Below are 18,617 nucleotides of genomic sequence, written 5' to 3' on the forward strand. Positions count from 1 at the left end.
TGCTATTTCTTCTAATCCTGTAAGCTGAGTATTCCATACTGACAACAGTGATTATAAATAACAAACACCCAAATAAATAATTCTGTAATTCAGTAATATTGGGAAGAAGATACATTACTATATACAATAATATGTGCCCTTGCCCTGTGCCCTTGTGGCCAAGAAGGCCAATGAGATCCTGGGGTGCATTAAGAAGAGCATCTCTAGCAGGTGGAGGGAGGTGATCCTGCCCCTCTACTCAGCCCTGGTGAGGCCACGTCTGGAGTATTGTGTCCAGTTCTGGGCTCCACAGTACAAGAGGGATGTGGAGCTGCTGGAGAGAGTCCAGCGCAGGGCCACAAGGATGATCAGGGGCCTGGAACATCTACCCTATGAGGAGAGGCTGAGGGAGCTGGGCCTGTTCAGCCTGGAGAAGAGAAGGCTGAGAGGGGATCTGATCAGTGTCTATAAGTACCTCAAGGGAGGCAGTGAGGAGGATGGTGCTGGCCTCTTTTCAGTGGTGGCCACTGACAGAACTAGAGGTAATGGCCACAAAACTGAAACACCAAAAGTTCTACAGGAACTTAAGGAAAAATATCTTAACAGTGAGGGTGACGGAGTGCTGGAACAGGTTGCCAAGAGTCTCCTTCTCTGGAGATCTTCAAAACCCGCTTGGATGCAGTCCTGTGCCACGTGCTCTAGGTGATCCTGCGTATGCAGGGGGGTTGGACTAGATGATCTCTAGAGGTCCCTTCCAACCTTAATGATTCTATGATTATCTGGCAGGCTTATAATATGCTAATGCACAACCAATAGAATTTGAAGAATGAATAAAACAGTCACAGAAGAAAAAAGTGAGTCAAGCATATAACTTTTTGTTTTCAAGAAAGTATGCTTAAAGTACATTTTATCACTTTTTAGTGCTGAAAAACCTGGCGTTGAAACAGTTAAGATATCATGAAAATATTTATTAAGAAAACTTCAAATTTACTGAGAATTAAATAAATTGCTGTTATTATGCCCACACTCTAGATGGAAAAAAGATTCAAGATTTGCCCTAGGCATTGAGGAAAAGCAGTAATTTAGCTAAGACATGGGGACTGCTGAAAGTTTTCATTATTAATTCCATGTTCAAACACCTGTACTTCTTTTTCTCATCAAAATAGTTTTTCTGAACTGTGGACCATTCAGATACCCACAAAGACGTAAAGATTTGACTTGATCACTTCTGATTATACCCATCAGGAAGCATAAATGCAGGTATACAGGTATGTGTTTCTTTATCCTTGCATGGTTCCCAAGTGGGTTTGATTCTGACTGTGATTCAGTTCCATTAAATAAACAGAGATATTCGCACTGACTTCAGGTCTTCTATTAGGCCAGGTCTTTAGAGGGTGATTTATCAACTGAAATAATGTGAGCTTCAGTACTGCTCCCTTCTATTGCCTGGACTCTGGAATGAGAGCCCACAAACTGCATAACCCTATGAGTGACTCCCGAAGGAATTAAAAAGTTTGGGAAATGTAAAAATGACAGTGCACAAAATGAAGACAACTCCTTAGACAGAGATACCAGAAATAAAATATTATACTTGAAACAGAAACACAAATACACAAACCTATGTACATTCACCAAATCCATGCTTGCATTTTTAAACTTTTCTTCAAAACTCCAGCAGTGAAAAGCAGCTGTTAACTCGCAGTAACCTTTAGCAGAAGCACTCCTGTCTTTGGGGAATTGAGATTGATTTTCCACAGTTGCCAGTGTGAAGATCTTTAGCCTGAGAACGTACAATGATACTGAGAGCAAAGGGTTTGAAGGCAGTGACTTTCACAGGGTTAGACTTCAGCTGTTTGGTGTTTACAGCCCCCCATTAATGTTTGCCATTTTACACCATTTAGTCACATGCAGTTTCAAAACAGATTAAGCAAAGTGGTTCCCCCCGCCCCACGCAAGCTCCTGGGGGCAGTTCTCTAAAGCAAAGTCTCAGTCTCAAAGGAGTCTGGCAGGAGGCAATACATAAATCAAAGCCGATAATGAATTACTACTGCGTGTAGTGCTGGTTGTGAAAGTGCTTCCAGGGTACAGCCAAGGATATTTGGTTCTCTTTGCTCTTAATGATGACACTTCTTTGGGGAAGCAGGGGGTCATGCAAAGGGAAGAATTTGAACTGCCTGATGGATGGGCTTTCATGAGGATGAATTTCCTTTTCTTAAGAATAACTGGGGGTCCCATTTTAAATTTGTCCCTGGATTCCACATACTCAAAGGCAGGTTATGCTGTTAAGTAGACAGCTTTAAATGGCATGTAGCTCCTGACACATATGTTGAAAGGCATAACCCTTGGTGTCTGGTGCAAAGTAGAGAACATGAATACTGCAATGCACCTCAGAAAAGTGTCGAAATCTAAAACAGGGCATAACCTCACAGCTGACAGCTGAGACCTGCACCTTCCTTCATGATTTATGTGCTTAACTGAGAGGGCCAAGATAAATATCTTTAGGCTCTCTCTATCATCAGTGGAAAGAAATTCTATTGAAAGAGAATTGGAAAGTAATTTACTGTATTCATGTTGCTATATAATGTACACCACTGGATATGAAATGGTTATATGCTGAATATAAATGAACGAAAAAAAGAATTTATGTGTGAAACATGACTTCTATTTTGTGAAGAGGCTCTAACTTAATGTCTTTAATAGTCTCCTGAAGAGGTTGCTCTGTAGGTTTATACAGTGTGATCATATGCCCAGCAAAAGCCTTTGCAAAAGAGTTAAAGTGGCAGTCAAATCCATATAGGTGTATTTAAAAAAATGTGTTTCTGCCAGCTTAAAAAAAAAAAAAAAGATGTAAATGGAGAGGCTGAAAACTGCTAATTATTTGAACCACTTAAATAGTGGAAAGTGCTGGGCTATGTATTTAACAGTTTTGAATTGCACTAATCTCTGCTGGCAGCAGAGTCAATAAAAGCTCTGCAGGGAGTCTGAACACAATGTGATTTTCCTAGCCAGATAAATCTTCCTCATCCCCACTATTCTTATTATCCTCCTGACGATGCATCTAACAATTGGAATAAATGTGTAATCGAGATCTATGCTGCAGAGTGAATTTGCTCTGAAAACATTATGCAGGAAATAGCCACAAGTGAAAGCTCGAGATTTGTATAAATTGCATGCAGTTCTCATCACTCTGGGGGAAAAGAGTCTTTTCTAGAAAATAGGAGTGTGCATCATTCAGGAAACTGTTTGACTTCCAAATGCATTTCTGATTCTAATTCAGAAGGTGTAAGTGCTTTGCAGAAGAAAAAAGAATCCAATTGCTGACAGCTTTGGGATTTTCTCAGGTGTTTATTGCCTGTGTTCTTCCTGATTGAAAACAAGAACAACAGAACCTGATTGCAGATATCATTTTGAATGGGAAGAAGTAGAAATGAGACAGCAGAAGCAAGAGGTAAAATAGACTGGATTAAAAATAACAATTTTGTCATAATCTTTTCATCTAGGTTGCCAAATCATGCCCCCTCAAACCCTCCCAAACATTATGACTTTAGGAATATAAACCAGTGAAGGCCTTCCTGGATTCCTCAATACAGTATCTTGCTATAATATCCAGCCATGTTATAAGTTTCTTTTCCTGTTTTAATGAGCTCTGTCTTAAAAAGAGTTGTGTTTTTCCAGTTGAAGGAGCTTTGGATTGCTATAGCAAAGCATCATTCCTTAAATGTTTAGAAACTTTTTTTTTTTTTAATTTCCAGTTTATTTTTACTCATGACTGGTTTATACAGATCTGTTTTTCTGCCAGTATTATCTGATTGTTTAAATAATACTTAGCTATCTTGGAGAAATCCCACTTTCTTGTTCTTATAGAGAGTCATCACCATGCCTCCTGGCTTGCAACCTACCTTTAAACTATTATCCTAACTAATTAAGGATTATCATAAGCAGCTGTTACTATTCTAAGTATTGGACGGACTGAGCAAACTGAAACGACTGATGAAGGATTCCTTATGCCATCCTTTAAAGCTCCAGTTCTCCATAAAGGAGTGTCTTTTGGGCATTAATTTTTAGCTCATTTCCAAATAAGCCAACTGTCACTTTGTCTTACTGAATCTAGTATCCTAGATATGAAAAACTGTAATCAGGGAGCAGACATTCATTATATTCTTCCTCTACCTGTTCACAGTGTTTGTCAGCATGGCTGGAACAGGACACAGTAATAGGAAACACTCTACTCCTTAGGTAAGCCGACTGCTTTGGATCTGGATACATCAATGTGAGCATGTAGGAAATTCGAGCTAGGTAGAGGTCCAAGTATTGTGTCTTAGCCATGCCTGCTAACACAGCTACATCAGTCTGGCTCTGCCGTCTGCATTCTGATTTTCTATTAAATTTCAAACCACATTCAAGGTCTCTATTTCCAAGAAACTTAATGGCCTGAGCTCACAATATATATACCACAAAAAAAAAAAAAAAAAAAAAAAAAGCCCAGTCTAGGTCTTGTGATAAATACTACTACTACTAATAATAATAATAATAAAAAAACGCAATAAAACATTTGTACATTTGTTGATAATTATGTTCTCCTGATGCAATGGCACTCTGTACTCAGGTTAAAGATCACACGTGCTGGAGACAGAACTGTTTTACAGTTTGTCGAAGGTTTGAAATTCCTTTGACTTCGTCACAACATACATAAATACATGGGATCTTTTGTGTTTTAAATAAAGACAAAAAGCAAGTGTTAAGAATTACTAGAAAAGTAACAGAACAAGGTTATGCTTTTGAATAATATTGAACTATGTTTGGGCTGTGGGTCTGGTTCCTCCATACCAATAGAGACTGAAAGAATAAGAAAGGCTCAGGGGACAGCAGGGACCTTTGGCCATTCAGTAGCTCCTCAGAAGGGACTCCTTTGCCAGGATTTCTATCCAGAGTGTAGGTTCCTCATCAGCCTTGAGGATTAGAAGCATTGGTCCTTGATTTTTTTTCTCCCAAAAAGGCTCCCTAAGGTTATAAAATAGGCTGGGACTGAGCTACAGCACATGCAGAACTGTGACTATCCTACAGGCAAAAAAAGTCAGCTGCCTGGAACCAGGACAGAAAGTGTCTGTAAGGAAGCCTCACTGATGCTTATGCATTGTGTACAGTGACTTTTGAACACAAGCCTTTCCTTTCCTCCTTGTCAGGGGTACCAAGTCAGGGAACTTGTGCTCAGTGGTAGCTATGACCAGTTGCCTCCCCTCTCTCTCTTTGAAGTCTGGTAGAGTGTTATAACTAAGATCCACTTTGCTGGAGAGACACAAGAAGACCACTTCAGTAGAAGTTTGTGAGTAGCAAGGTGAGAAAGCTTGTTGGGCTTAAAATACCTATGGAAATAGATGCTGATGTACTAAGGAGTCCACTTGTTACCTCTCTATCTCTGATGGAACAGCCAGATTAAATTTCTACAAAGGTTTCCCCTTTTTCAAAGGAAATTTCTACATGTTTGGTGAAAGTGGAGGATGCATACTTCTGTGGCTGCCTTTGAAAATACCTCAGTTGGGAAAGAAAAGGTGCAGGTAGGCATGAGTGAGTGTACAGGAATCAGTTCTAGTGGTCAGCAGAGGCAGAGGCCCTTTCCTCCATCAGAAATAGGAAAGGTTTTTCTTTTGAATGCTTGTGTAAACTAGGCTTCTCCACCATGACTAGTAGTTATTATTAGTCACCTGTATTTGATCCATTCAGTTGGATTAATTACCTCGTGGGGAAAATATCACACAATCACAGAATCATGGAATGGCTTAGGTTGGAAGGGACTTTTAGAGATCACCTAGTTCAACCCCCCTGCTCAAGCAGGGACACCTAGAGCTCGTGACACAGGGTGGCATCCAGATGGGTTTGGAAGATCTCCAGAGAAGGAGACTCCACAGCCTCTCTGGGCAGCCTGTTCCAGAGCCTCGGAGGGCTCTGTCACCCTCACAAGAAAGAAGTTCTTCCTCACATGGAGATGGAACTTCCTGTGCTTCAGCTTGCACCAGTTCCCCCTTGTCCTGTCACTGGCCACCATGGAGAAGAGTTTAGTCCCATCCTCCCTACATTTACCCCTAAGGTACTTGTACATATTGAACAGATCTCCTTGCATACTTATCTTCTCTAGGCTAAACAGGACCAACTTGCTTAGTCTTTCCTAACATAATACATGCTCCAGTCCTTTAAGCATCTTTGTTGCTCTACACTGGACTCTCTCTAGAAGCTCAATGTCCCTTTTGTCCTGGGGAGCCCAGAACTGCACACAATACTCCAGATGTGGCCTCACCAGAGCTCAGTAGAGGGGCAGGATCCCCTCCCTCCACCTGCTGGAGACGCTCTTCTTAATGCACCCCAGGATCCCACTGGCCTTCTTGGCCACAAGGGCACATTACTGCCTCATGGTTAACTTGTTGTCAACCAGGCCTCCCAAATCCCTCTCTGCAGAGCTGCTTTCCAGTAGGTCAACCCCTAACCTGTCCCGGTTATTCCTACACTTGTTCTTGTTGAACCTCATGAGGTTCCTCTCTGCTCAACTCTCCATCCTGTCTAGGTCCCTCTGGCCTTTCCAAATGCAAAGACTCAAATTTGTTCTGTATGTCCCCTCCTTCCTCATTCCCTTGCCCCTTCAGTGTTTCCAGGGGTTACATAGTAAGGTCTTGTCAATGGCATAGATCTGCATCAGGACTCACAAGCTTTTGGTGTACCAGCTGTAGCACTGAATTACAAATTCTTTCATTTGATGAAATCATAGTACAATTAATTGTTACATTAAGATAGAGTTTGCACAGGGGTACTTATGACATTCCCATTAAAATCACATTAGTCCATCATGATTAACACTCTTGCATTAAACACTGAACAAATTAATCTGTGGATGCTTTGTTATACCTGTGCCCAGAAATGCTGCTTCCAGAAATACGGGATGTGCATTCTTTGCATCGTAAGACCAGTTTCTGTTTGAAACCATAGCAGGCTAAAAGTGAGACGTGTAAAGTCTCTGTGCAAGCAAGAATGCACGAAATTAGCAATTCAAAAGAATGGTCAAGCTACTTAAATCACCCATTCTTTCTCGAGACCAAAAGAGTAAAAACTAGGAGCATTTCCAAAAATTATTGGGCATCACTTTTTTTAAAAACCCGTCATGTTAATTTTTTTGGACTTTGCTGAAATTCTTACTCCTGTATCCCAGGACAGCAGAAACCAATAAGTGCTAGGGATGTTAGCAAATCCTTCACTTCTTCAGCCAATGTTTTGGTGTGACCAATTGCTCTTATTGCTTTAGCTACATTGTATAGTACAGATCTGGATAGAGGAGGAGACACAAAAACATATGAAGGTCTGCGACTACTTCAGTTCCCACAGATGACGTGGTCTCATCTGAGAGAGAAGGGAAAGGAAAGAGGGGTGGGAATACTGCTGTGGTATGAAGAAATTAAAGGACTTGGAATCCTGGGTGCAACAAGCTGCCCATGAGACAGCAGCATGTCCTCTATGCAAAGGCAGACAATGATGTCCTCGCTGCATCAGGAAGAGCATTACCAGAAGGCTGAGGGAACTCATCCTTTACTCAGCCCTGGTGAATCTACGCCTGGGGAGCTGTTGCTAGTGCTGGGACAATACAAGAGATGCTGGAGCTAGACCAGTAGAGCTCATCATGCTCTATTGGGCTGGAGTACAGGACATCATAGGAGGAATGGCTGAGAAATCCTGGAGAAGGGATGATAATAGTTGGGCTTCCATTGTTTTCCCATTTCTACACAAACTCTAGGTCTTAAAGGGGAAAGGTTCTGTATATTTATACTGGACCAAAATGGTATTTCAAACCCAAGGCAGATTAACATCTGGTTAACATTGTGACAAAAGTGATCCAGGACAAAAGCTTAGCTGGGAACCAGCAAGCTTGGAAGCCAGTTATTCTTTGCACACAATGTCTCCCTTTGATGCAATTCCTTCCTTCAAGCAACTTTGAAGAAAGATAGCTCTGTCTCCGTACTTTTCTTTTGTTACCTACTTGGATGAAAAAAATGTTCAAGGCTGATGATGGGAAAGTGCAATATCTCAGCATCCCATAGCATTTTTCCTCCAAAATCAAAATCCTGAAGATTAGTTAACATAAAAAGAACAAGCGGTACAGATCTCTACTGCTCAGCACTGCAGCAAATCAACAAAGTTAAATATAAGGTAGCTTGTCCAGTTCTGGATTTCTGTGTTAACTCAATATATCCTAACATGTATACTTTACTGCCGAATTTTGAAGTGGTCAGGTAATTTGGATCCTGAATTTAGCCTCTTGAGAATGGAGATGAGAATATTTTGATTAACATGTTGACATGTTAATGAACTGAAAGAACTAGAAATAAGATATTCATAGATGTTACAAAAGCCTGCCATAAAATGCACATGGTAACAGTAGAAATAGCAATTTAAACCTTTCCCTGATGATGGCTTGAGATAATCTGCTTAGCCAGAAAACAGGTCAAAAAGTGAGAGCCGTTTTACCCAGTAAAACACTCCCAATATGCCACTACCAGTTGTGGGGAAAATCATGTCCAATTTAATCATTCCAGGTATATGTAATTTGCATTGGTTCTTTGTATGGAATGAATTTCACCTTCTGGCTAGAAAAAAGTGGCTTTTAATATAGGTTATAGTTGCTTCCTGAGTAAGGGAAGAAGCATGATATTGGTTTATAAATATCAAAAAAATAAAAGAATAATGAAGAGAACAGCTCAGAAACAATCCATAACCTAAAATCTGGTTGGAAATAAAACTAGTCAACTTTAGGAAACACTTTATTAAGGATACTGTGTTCATAGAGGTTATGAAAGTTAGGTCTAAACTCCAATGCCTTGGAAAAAAATAAAAAAGCATTATATTTTTTGGTTATGAACTAATGCAAGGGATTATCATATATTTTTCTCAACAATTTACCTTTTAAGCTGGAGTTCCTGTATTTATCTCTAGCCAAAGGAGAATCTGGGGAGGGTTTAAGAAAAAATTCAAGATTATTAAGGAGTAAAGGAAATCTTTGTGGTTTGTCAATGCTGTTTGTTTTGTTATATATAGTAATATTTCCCTTTAATACAGAGCACTTTCAAAGATAGAACTTTCTATGCATATTGCTTCGATTGTTTCTTGATGAAGTTTAACAGCCATAAGCCAGATAAATTCCCTCTAGTGATAATGTCATGCTGAGTTAGCAGCAAATTCTGAGGCTCATCAGGGCAGATATTTTATTTTTATTATGTTTGATGTTGAAAACATCAACATTTTAACCGAGGTCCTGATTTTACCATGATGTTTCAATAATTATATAATATTATATGCAGTTATATCAATAATATTATATGCATTTATTAGTACTACTGCTTCTGATAGTAATGTTGTTTTAATAAATGAGATATAGGGTTTACATTTCAATAAGAGAGGTATAAAAACCCAGGTTTACTGTGTCTATCAGAGACCAGCATCGCTTGTGTCAGTGTGATGTAGATCCTTTGAAATGGGCAGCCATTGCATACCTATGCCCACATTTTTACCTATTTCTTTCTTTGGCTTCTGCATTTAGGGACTGGTATATATATCCTTCAATAGGGAGCTTTCCTTCCTTGATGTGCTATTCCTGTGTGCAGTAAATATGGGTATTTTTGTTATCTATGTCAAACTACCAGCCCTTGTGAATTTACTAAGCCTTGGTTGCATTGCTCCTGCTAAAATCTTCTGATTCTCCTCCTTCTAGAGTGGTTCCTGGATATATCAAAGGAAGGTAAATTAAAAGGGAGTTTCTGGATCACCTTCCAGGAGGCAGGGAAGTGCTGTTTGTTCTTCATTTTCTTATTCAGAGGAGGTGCTCTAGCTCTGATCTTCCCCACTACCTCGCTACGCTGCTTGCACCCTCATTTATTTAGGCAGAGCAATGACAACTATTACAACAATGACAGCTATCCAGCGAAATTACCACTTATTCCAAAGGCACAGTTGACATTTAAGTGCCAGGTTTCTAGTGATATTCAGTGGGGAAACAAATGACCAACTGCTGTTTTGTGTGACTGAAAATATTCTCTCAAAATATTTTCATCCTAAAATATTGTGGATATAGAACTATTGCTGCTGGTTTAAACCAGAATATATTTTCTGTAACAGGCTTGTCAAATTATTCTGTTCCCCTTGGGATGTGCTGTCAGACAAGCAGTACACTCTAGCAAACAGAGAATTGTCTTGCAAGCATCTCCAAATAGCTACGTGATAATATTTAGCAAATAACCAGAATGAAAGAAACACATTTGACTACTTAATATATTACCATTCATACTAGAAATATGCCTCAGCTCTTGAAACATCCCCCAATGTATCCATGATTACAAAATATGACATGGTATCAGTCTATTCTCCACAGTGTAGTGTATTGCCTGACAGCTAATGTGCTTTGCTGCACTGTTATTAGCTGTCTTGCTGCAATGCAGTATGTTACACAGAGCTACTCTGTATATGACTTTGCCACGCTCTGTCTCTGAATTTGCAAAGTAAATGCTGATTATCTTGAAATGGTAATAACATGATTTTCCAGTATGAGCCATAAACAGCAATCACACAGTTAACAAAAGCTGTGACTGCCAGCCAAATTGCATACTGGGCACAATCATTTGAGCCATTAATTGGAGTATAGCATTTCCTCTTGAGATAACAATGATTGAATTTTACGTTGAGAGATAAGTTTCAGGTGGGACAGAAAAAAGAATTTAAATGCACATGCAGGTTACACCTCTGAGGAGAATTTCCTGATAAGCCTGACAGTTTATAATAGGTGTAATAAGGAGAAATTAAAGAAGTACCTATATAAAACAGCAGCATACAGCTGACTGAGAGCCAACCATGCATTTCTAGACATCTCCTGTAAGACTTATGCTGCAGACCATCTATGGGTGATCTGAACACCTTTTATATAAAATCAACAGGGATAATGAGGAGCCATTAGACACTCAGCTGGAATCTCTATACCCCCACTTCAGAGAAAAGCTGGTCTTGGTGAGCTGATGATGTATGAGAGAACGATGGCCCAGATCTTCAGACATGCTTAGATAACTAACATGTATTGATTTCCATGAGCACCAGGCACCCAGACACCAAGCTACCAAATCACTGTCAGAGCACAGTTTCTCCATCTGTAAGGGTCTTGTAGCATAATCTAATAATTAAACTGATCTTGCGATTGGGGTAATGTCAGTAGCATGAGCTAAGTCTTTTCGGCTACATAAGTTTCAGCTCTGTTCAGTCACTGGCTGGTGGGAAGCAGTCTCTGCATCTCTGTCAAAGAAAAACAAAAATTAGAAATGTCACAGTGTGCATTTTCTCAGCTTGCCTTGCTTTTAACCAGCTGTGAGTACAGCTGTGCTGGCAAGTTCAACAACCAAGTCCTTGTCCGTATATGTGTTGGGTCTGGGTAGCCAACCTTCAGAGTTGCATATAGTTTAGTGGCATCTTGAGGGTCTGATGGGTGACAAAGCAGGGCTCTCCTAAACTGAAATTCTAAGAGCATTATGGAAACTCTCCATATCAACACTCTCCTAAAGCTACAATTCTGGATCCAGACTCTTATCCAGCAATGCATTTTTTGTGAATGAAAATAGTCAAGGCCTTTACTTTCAGTGCTGTAATACATATTGCTTTGGAGCTAAAGTGGCTGATGCCAAGGGAGAAGACAGATGCTTCCCTACCACTGGAGTTAAACTTCAAGGATACCTTCCCGTGGGATTTGCAGAAACTGGGAAGTCTGTGCAAGCACTGCAAGCAGGACTGCTTGCTGCAGCAAAGTGTACCTTGCTAAAGTCTTCATGTTGAAAGCCTGAAGGGTGGTAATTAATCACTCTAACTTATGCTTGCTTCCATCTTATAAAGCATGATGGCTACCCAAGGACACTCAGCTCCTGAGCATTCCCTTGTCTGCCCATAACATTTTGAGCAATGCACAACTCTAAGTCATGAAAGGCCTTTTTTTTTTTTTTTTTTTTTTTGTATTTTTGGCTTGTGCAAGCAGCATATGGTGTCTTCCTGAGGCTGGAAAGACAGTGTCATTTTTTTCTGTGCTGCACAGAAGCCTGAATGCCTCTCGCAGATTCCACATTCAACTTTACAATAGGCTGAGTGCATTACTTACTTGATCCTTGTTGCATTTGTCTTCAGGAGGATCAATCCATCAGCCCCTTCAGCTTTCTTTAGTTCATAGCTTGGATTGAGAAACAAAGTTTCAGAACACCTGTCTGGATTTCTCCAGGCTTTATAATTAAATAAGGCAGAACACAACAGAATAACCAAACAGTACGTCTGTTTTGAGTTTGAAAAATGGTGCCTGGGAGAGACACTGAGCAATAATTGCGAATACAAGGTATTAGAGAGATGCTGTGGAGTCAGGAATTTCTTTTTGTGGCATGTAGAATTTATCATTTTTAATTGTATTCCTGGTATGGGAATAGTGAAGCATAAGAGTAAAATACCCAGAGCACTGTGAGACTCAGAGAAACACGAAACCAATTGACCATTATTTTTAACACTTATTTTCACACTTCTGAATGTCCACTTCCCAATAAATTCCAATTACTGAATTAAGATATAATCCATCAGTCAAATCCCACATGTAACTGCTTGCTAGCTTTTCCTGCAACCTGGTCACACTGGAAGAGAGATGTGGCAAGTCCTTGGACCAGAAAAAAGAAAAGAAAAGAAAAGAAAAGAAAAGAAAAGAAAAGAAAAGAAAAGAAAAGAAAAGAAAAGAAAAGAAAAGAAAAGAAAAGAAAAGAAAAGAAAAGAAAAGAAAAGAATAAAATATGTGTAAAAAAATGACCCTTCTGAATTTTTGTTTGGTGCTTGGCAGAAGTTTGCTTTAAAGGGTATCCCAGCTGTCCACCCGTTCCTATCCTTTTGGTTTGCCTGCTCCATGTAGATCATTCCGACTCTTCCAACATGGACCCTGCTGCAGAAATGCACCATATCACACTTGTGCATCTTGTATTTTGTTTATGTTGATGTCATTCGGGTAGCAAGATATCACTAGAGATCTGAAATATGCAGTGATCATTTCTCCCAGAAACAAAAAATAAAGGAAAATTGGTCAACGTCTAATATTTTCAGTCCCAAGAGTCATTCCCAGTTGTTTGGTAGAGGAAATTGTCGTATCTGTACAGCTAGAGTGCAGCAGGGAAAAAACGTTTTGATAAATGGTAAAGCTGTGTAAAGGGCTTGACCCAGGAGTCAGCCCCAGGATTCCAGTTTTGTTTCCCGTAATTACTGTCATTCTCAAGACAATTACTTGTACTTTGCTGTGTGACTCACACAACAAAAGTAGAACACAGATTAGGAAATTACCATGACTTGGGTTTTCAATTTACATACAAAAGACTAGCATCAAATAGCAATAGCTTTCTTGTGATTCAGTGCAAGGAAGTCCGCACAATCTGCGTGCACTGAATGCCACAGCTGCAGCTGCTCTGGAGGGTGTTCCTATTGATTTCCTGAAAGCCAGACAATTTTCTTATTTGCTTAAACTCCTTGGTCTCAGATCTGAACTCAGATCACAGATCAATTAGAGGCCTCTGAATACAAGATTTCTGCTCTCAGTTAAAATGATTTAAAGATAATTTCTTCATTTTACACCTTGATTTTACATGAATGACATTTCATATGGATTTATTATTACAGCATGCAATATGTAAATGTGTTATGGCATTTACAGGTCAGTGAACCCATAGGTGATGTCGGGGGTGGCTAGATGGAGCAACCCAAAGGAGAAGAGGCTGCTGTTGCCCCAGCTGCATCCAGCAGCAGGGCTGAACATGTGTCCCTAGTGGGCACCACAGTCAATGCAGAGGAAGATCCTCCACATGCCCTTGGTTCTTGGAGCTCCTCTGCATGTGCAGATCAGCTTTCTATCACATAGCCTGACACCTGTGAAACGATTTGCTTAAAGTTACATGTTTACAGTGAATCCATTGCTTCAATAGAAGCTCTTGGGTGTTCAGATTAAAAATAATAATAATAATAATAATAAGTTACCCCATTTTTAGTTGCAAAAATCTAGATTGAGAGAATACTCATTAGAAAAAATCAATTTCCAAAAGCACCTGTTTCCAAAAATGTGGAAATCAGAATCTATTTCTCATGATATCCTGAATGTCTCTACCTACAAGTCTAATACAATTCTATAGGCAAATACAAGAATTATTTATGCATGAGGTCTTTAAAAAGGCAAACTAAGTGTTTTGGAACCTGTTGTCAGAGAAAAGACCCATTCTGATGCAGCCGAGCTACTACGTAAATAATATTTTTATATTCTTATATGTCCTTTTTAAATTGAAGTTATTATTTTTATAATATTAAAATAGAACAAGGAATTGCTAAAAAAAAGTAGTTACAGAAAGAACTTTATTACAATGATCCAGAATGAAGAAAATTTTCTATTGAAAACTGAAATGCCATACTCCAAAACTTAAAACCAAGTACATAATGCCACCAGAGAGAAATAAAACACATCCTAGCCAAAGAAGACTTATTACGATGTGTGAATTTGTCATATGAAAAGTGATAGGTTCCCTATCCTCTGAGGAACTTAAGCTGCTTGCTAAACACCTAAGCTATTTTTAAAAACTAGGGTGCATTTCTTTGTAATGTAAATTCTAATGTTGGAAAGTTAGTGATCCAAGACATATCCAAGTCACAAATGAGAAATCACAATTTGATAATGTGCTCTAGGTGTCCCTGCTGGGGTGGGGGGATTGGACTAGATGATCTCTAGAGGTCCCTTCCAACCTCAACCATTCTGTGATTCTGTGATAAGGCTGTATGCTGTAACATATGCTGTAATCCTGGCAGCTCATATAATTAGGCAAATTTATTTTGAGATAATATTTAGGTAGAGAACTGATACAAACTTCAGTAAGACCCTAGAGCACTTTCCTTTAAGCACTTTCTCTTCTCTGTTCTGCTCCATGCCTAGAATTGTCCTCTGTCATTATTATACTTCTCTTTCATCTTTCTAAAATTAGCCCATGCAATTTATGGACAGGACATCTTCTTACCTTCTGTTATCCTCAAAATCATACTATGGGCCAAGAGGAGAAAACACCTTAGATGGGAATTCCATCATTTTTATGCCCGATAATTTTTGAACAGGTCCATGTTGATGGTCCTGTTATCCCAGAGGGTTATTTTTATTTATTTTACTAGCTCTTTCTTTTCATTCTTTACAAATTGTTGGGGGTTTCTACTCAATTTCTGGTCTCAAAAGCTACATTTATCCTAGCAACAGAATGTTGTGCTCTTGTAGTGGTGATTCATCAACCCCTGTTAGAATACTGTGGTTTGCCCCTATAGCCCAGGACCTCTGGAATGACACTGGGCTCTGCATTCCTCCACAGAATATTTTATTCTACAGTCACAGACAGTTCAACCTACACAGAATAACTTCTTACTACTGCTGTAACTAAATAATCTACCATTGAGCAGGACCCAAGTTCCAGCACATCAGATCAATACAAGGGCTGTGGCATTCAGTAGTAATCGCAAAATCTGGTTTACTGGGCTGCACTTCCATAAAAGTTGAGAATAATATGGTGAGGACAGGCTCAAAGAGAGCTAGTGTTGTGGTTTTGGAGAAGAGTATTCCAGCTGAACTGCAGAGACTCACTGTGTATCAATGACCTTGATATCATCGATAGCTCAAAATAAATTTAGGCAAGAAGTAGTAAACAATACTGCAAAGTTTATAAAATAGGGATAGAGAAATTAAAGAAAAACCTGCTGATCCATAGAGCAAGCCAGAAGGTTTTCATCACTCCATATTGTCTGGATGATGAATATTTTAGATGCACATCAATGGGATCCATTTTTAGGTAAGTATCCATAAATTTATCTTTTTTAAAAAATATAAATGAAGAGCATCATGCTTCTTTTTATGCCCTGAATCATCTCTGAAGTTATATTCACTTTCAGGTCTCATGTTCTCTGCCTTTTTTTCCTGTTCTTCCCCTACCTCAGTTTTCTAAACTTAATTAAGGAAAAGATTTAATCATATAGCCATTAGACCCTGGATGTAGTAGTGCTTAAGTAAGTAAATTATTAAGATGGTATTTGACAGTCTGAGCAAAACACTCAGGCAAAACAATGTTCCAGAATCAGGAATCTGCATTGTACTCTACAATGTGTAATTGGCAACCTTCCTTCACGCGAGCAAGGTACTGGGCTTGGGCCAGGGAAGACAGCTGCCATTATTTTCAGGTCTATTTAAATTTTAGTACTATTTTTCATGTATATATTCTATTTGATTTTTAAATCTATAAGGATAAATTTTCCTTAACCCTGATGCTGAGGGCCATCATAGCAGAGCCCTACAACACAGTGCACACATATGGCTAAGTAAGTGGTATTTCTCTAATTACTCAATTAATTTCGTTTGCCACACATTCCAGTTATAAATCGATGTGTGTAGCTGTGGATTTGCCCAAGATGACTTTTACCAGTTTAGTGCATTCATGGGCAGGTCATTAGCCCTGTTGCAAAAATGTTTTCATGGAGGTATAATTGTATTTCTTCTTAACTTTCTTTCTTAAATGGTTATATCATGCATTCCTTAAATCTACACTATCTGAAGCCAATAGAAGTTTTTCCGTGAAGGATGAAGTATTCCTTCAAGTGAAGGACGTGTTGAGCTATTTTCCTCTGCACAAAAAGTTCTGCATCTTCATTGGTGGATAAAGTGTTATTGGTAAAGGGTATACAGGGACCTTGGATCCTTAAATGTGAAAGATGCAAATCATACAGAAATGAAAGCTATTAATAGCGCTCCATTCCTGAAGCTCTCAACCAACCTGTCAGATCTCTTCACAGATGTTCTCATAGCATGAGAAAAATGGTTCTCTATGGAAAAGAAAAAAAAAAAAAAAAGATACGTAGTCAGGAGAGAACCCATCTAGACCCCATGCACCAAGAAAATTTGCACCTGGAAGAGCACAGAAGACAGCTGAAGCATTCATGGGATTTTTTTTTCAAAGTTAAACAGGTACTGTGGGTCATGCTCATATGATCTCTTTCCTGACTTAAAGTAGGAGTTATTACTCACCCTTTTCTTTTGCATTCTGATATATATTTCAGCTCCTATCCACTACACTAGAGCCTTTTAACAGACCTACATAGGGAATAAAATGAGTAACTTGGGAATCTATTATAGATATAATCATCAGGTGGTATGTCCTTGCCTATGCTGGAAGGTGTCTGAGGCTGAGGCTGTCTTACTATTCTGTATAGTGCCTGTACAGCAGAAACCTAATTCCAGGATGTCTTCGCATTACATGACTGCATTGTATACCACACACTGTGCATTAATGTCTCTTATCATGAACTCTGCACATGCCAAGGAAACTGCAGAAATGTATCTTACAGAAGTTTGGGGGTATTTCCTTCACATATCTTTTTTGGTATTAAAGTAATGTACCCTCATCACAACTTCAGTAAAGCAGGACTCAGAGAAGGTCATAAAACCTCTGCAAATTATATGTAATACCTTTTGATTCTCAAAAATGTCACCTCTTAATGCTCCAACACTTAGACTAGAAATTAAGAGTAAGTGTATGTCACAGGAGAGTGGGAATCACTCCCACAACTTCCTGAAGTTTCTGTATTTACCTCTGCATAAATAGGATTTTTTTAATACACTGGTAAACAGTTATTACTGTAGGGCTGAATTCCATCCATCTTGGGTCTCAGGCAGGAATATGTTTCAAGAGATAACGTCATGGAGAGAGGCAAACACCTATCCTCTTTCTTATCATTCTTTTACACTGAGGTGGAGATTTGTCACCACAGTCATGGACCACAGCCTGCTTAGACAAGCTGTGGCACAAACACAGGGCACAGTAACATGCCACCCAGTTATTCTGCTGAAATAAAGAGGTGAAGGCCTGCAGCATCCCTGTGCAGCCACCCTGGCATGGCGCCTGGAATAGCTTTGGCTCAGTAGTCTCCCTGGCCAAGGCTAGGTATAGTTTGGAGTCAGCAAGTGTCGGGAAGCATTATTGTAGGAGCCAGGGATGAGACACTTTGCTGTGGCAGGAGGGAGTTCAGCTGTGCAGAGGTGAGCCAGCCCATGCCCCTTGCCTTAGGGCCAGGGAACTGTCCTGGCCCATAATTTTCAATGGCATAGACACAGTCATAGACTTTGCTCCCCTTTTTATCTAAATAAACGATAACCCCTAAACACTTAACATAATTTAAAAGCTACTTTCCATGATCTTGCTCCACAAAGATATATGCTTATTGTTGGTAAGTACAGACAAGAGTAGGCTCACATACACTCCTGCCTTCCCTGTATTTTGTCTTTGTTTTGTTCATCTCCAGTGTGGCAACAGTACTGCTGTTTTGCTCCAGCATCTTCCAGCTGCATGGATTTTGGAAGAGGAGTGAGGCAGGAGCAACGTGTCACTTGGGCAAATAAACCATGAGAAAGTTGTCGCTTGGCAGCAGCCTCCCTCTGTGGGTTCTGCACAGGAAAGTGGTCTGACTCATCAGGAACCCAGGAAGCTGAGAAGCCGGATAAATAATCATCTTGCTCATTTTTTTACAAATGACTAATGATTGGAGTTGTGCAG

The sequence above is a fragment of the Tinamus guttatus genome, unplaced genomic scaffold, assembly GCF_059628265.1.
Source record: "Tinamus guttatus ecotype Peru unplaced genomic scaffold, ASM5962826v1 Tinamus_guttatus_pri_ptg000150l, whole genome shotgun sequence".
Taxonomy (NCBI): domain Eukaryota; kingdom Metazoa; phylum Chordata; class Aves; order Tinamiformes; family Tinamidae; genus Tinamus; species Tinamus guttatus.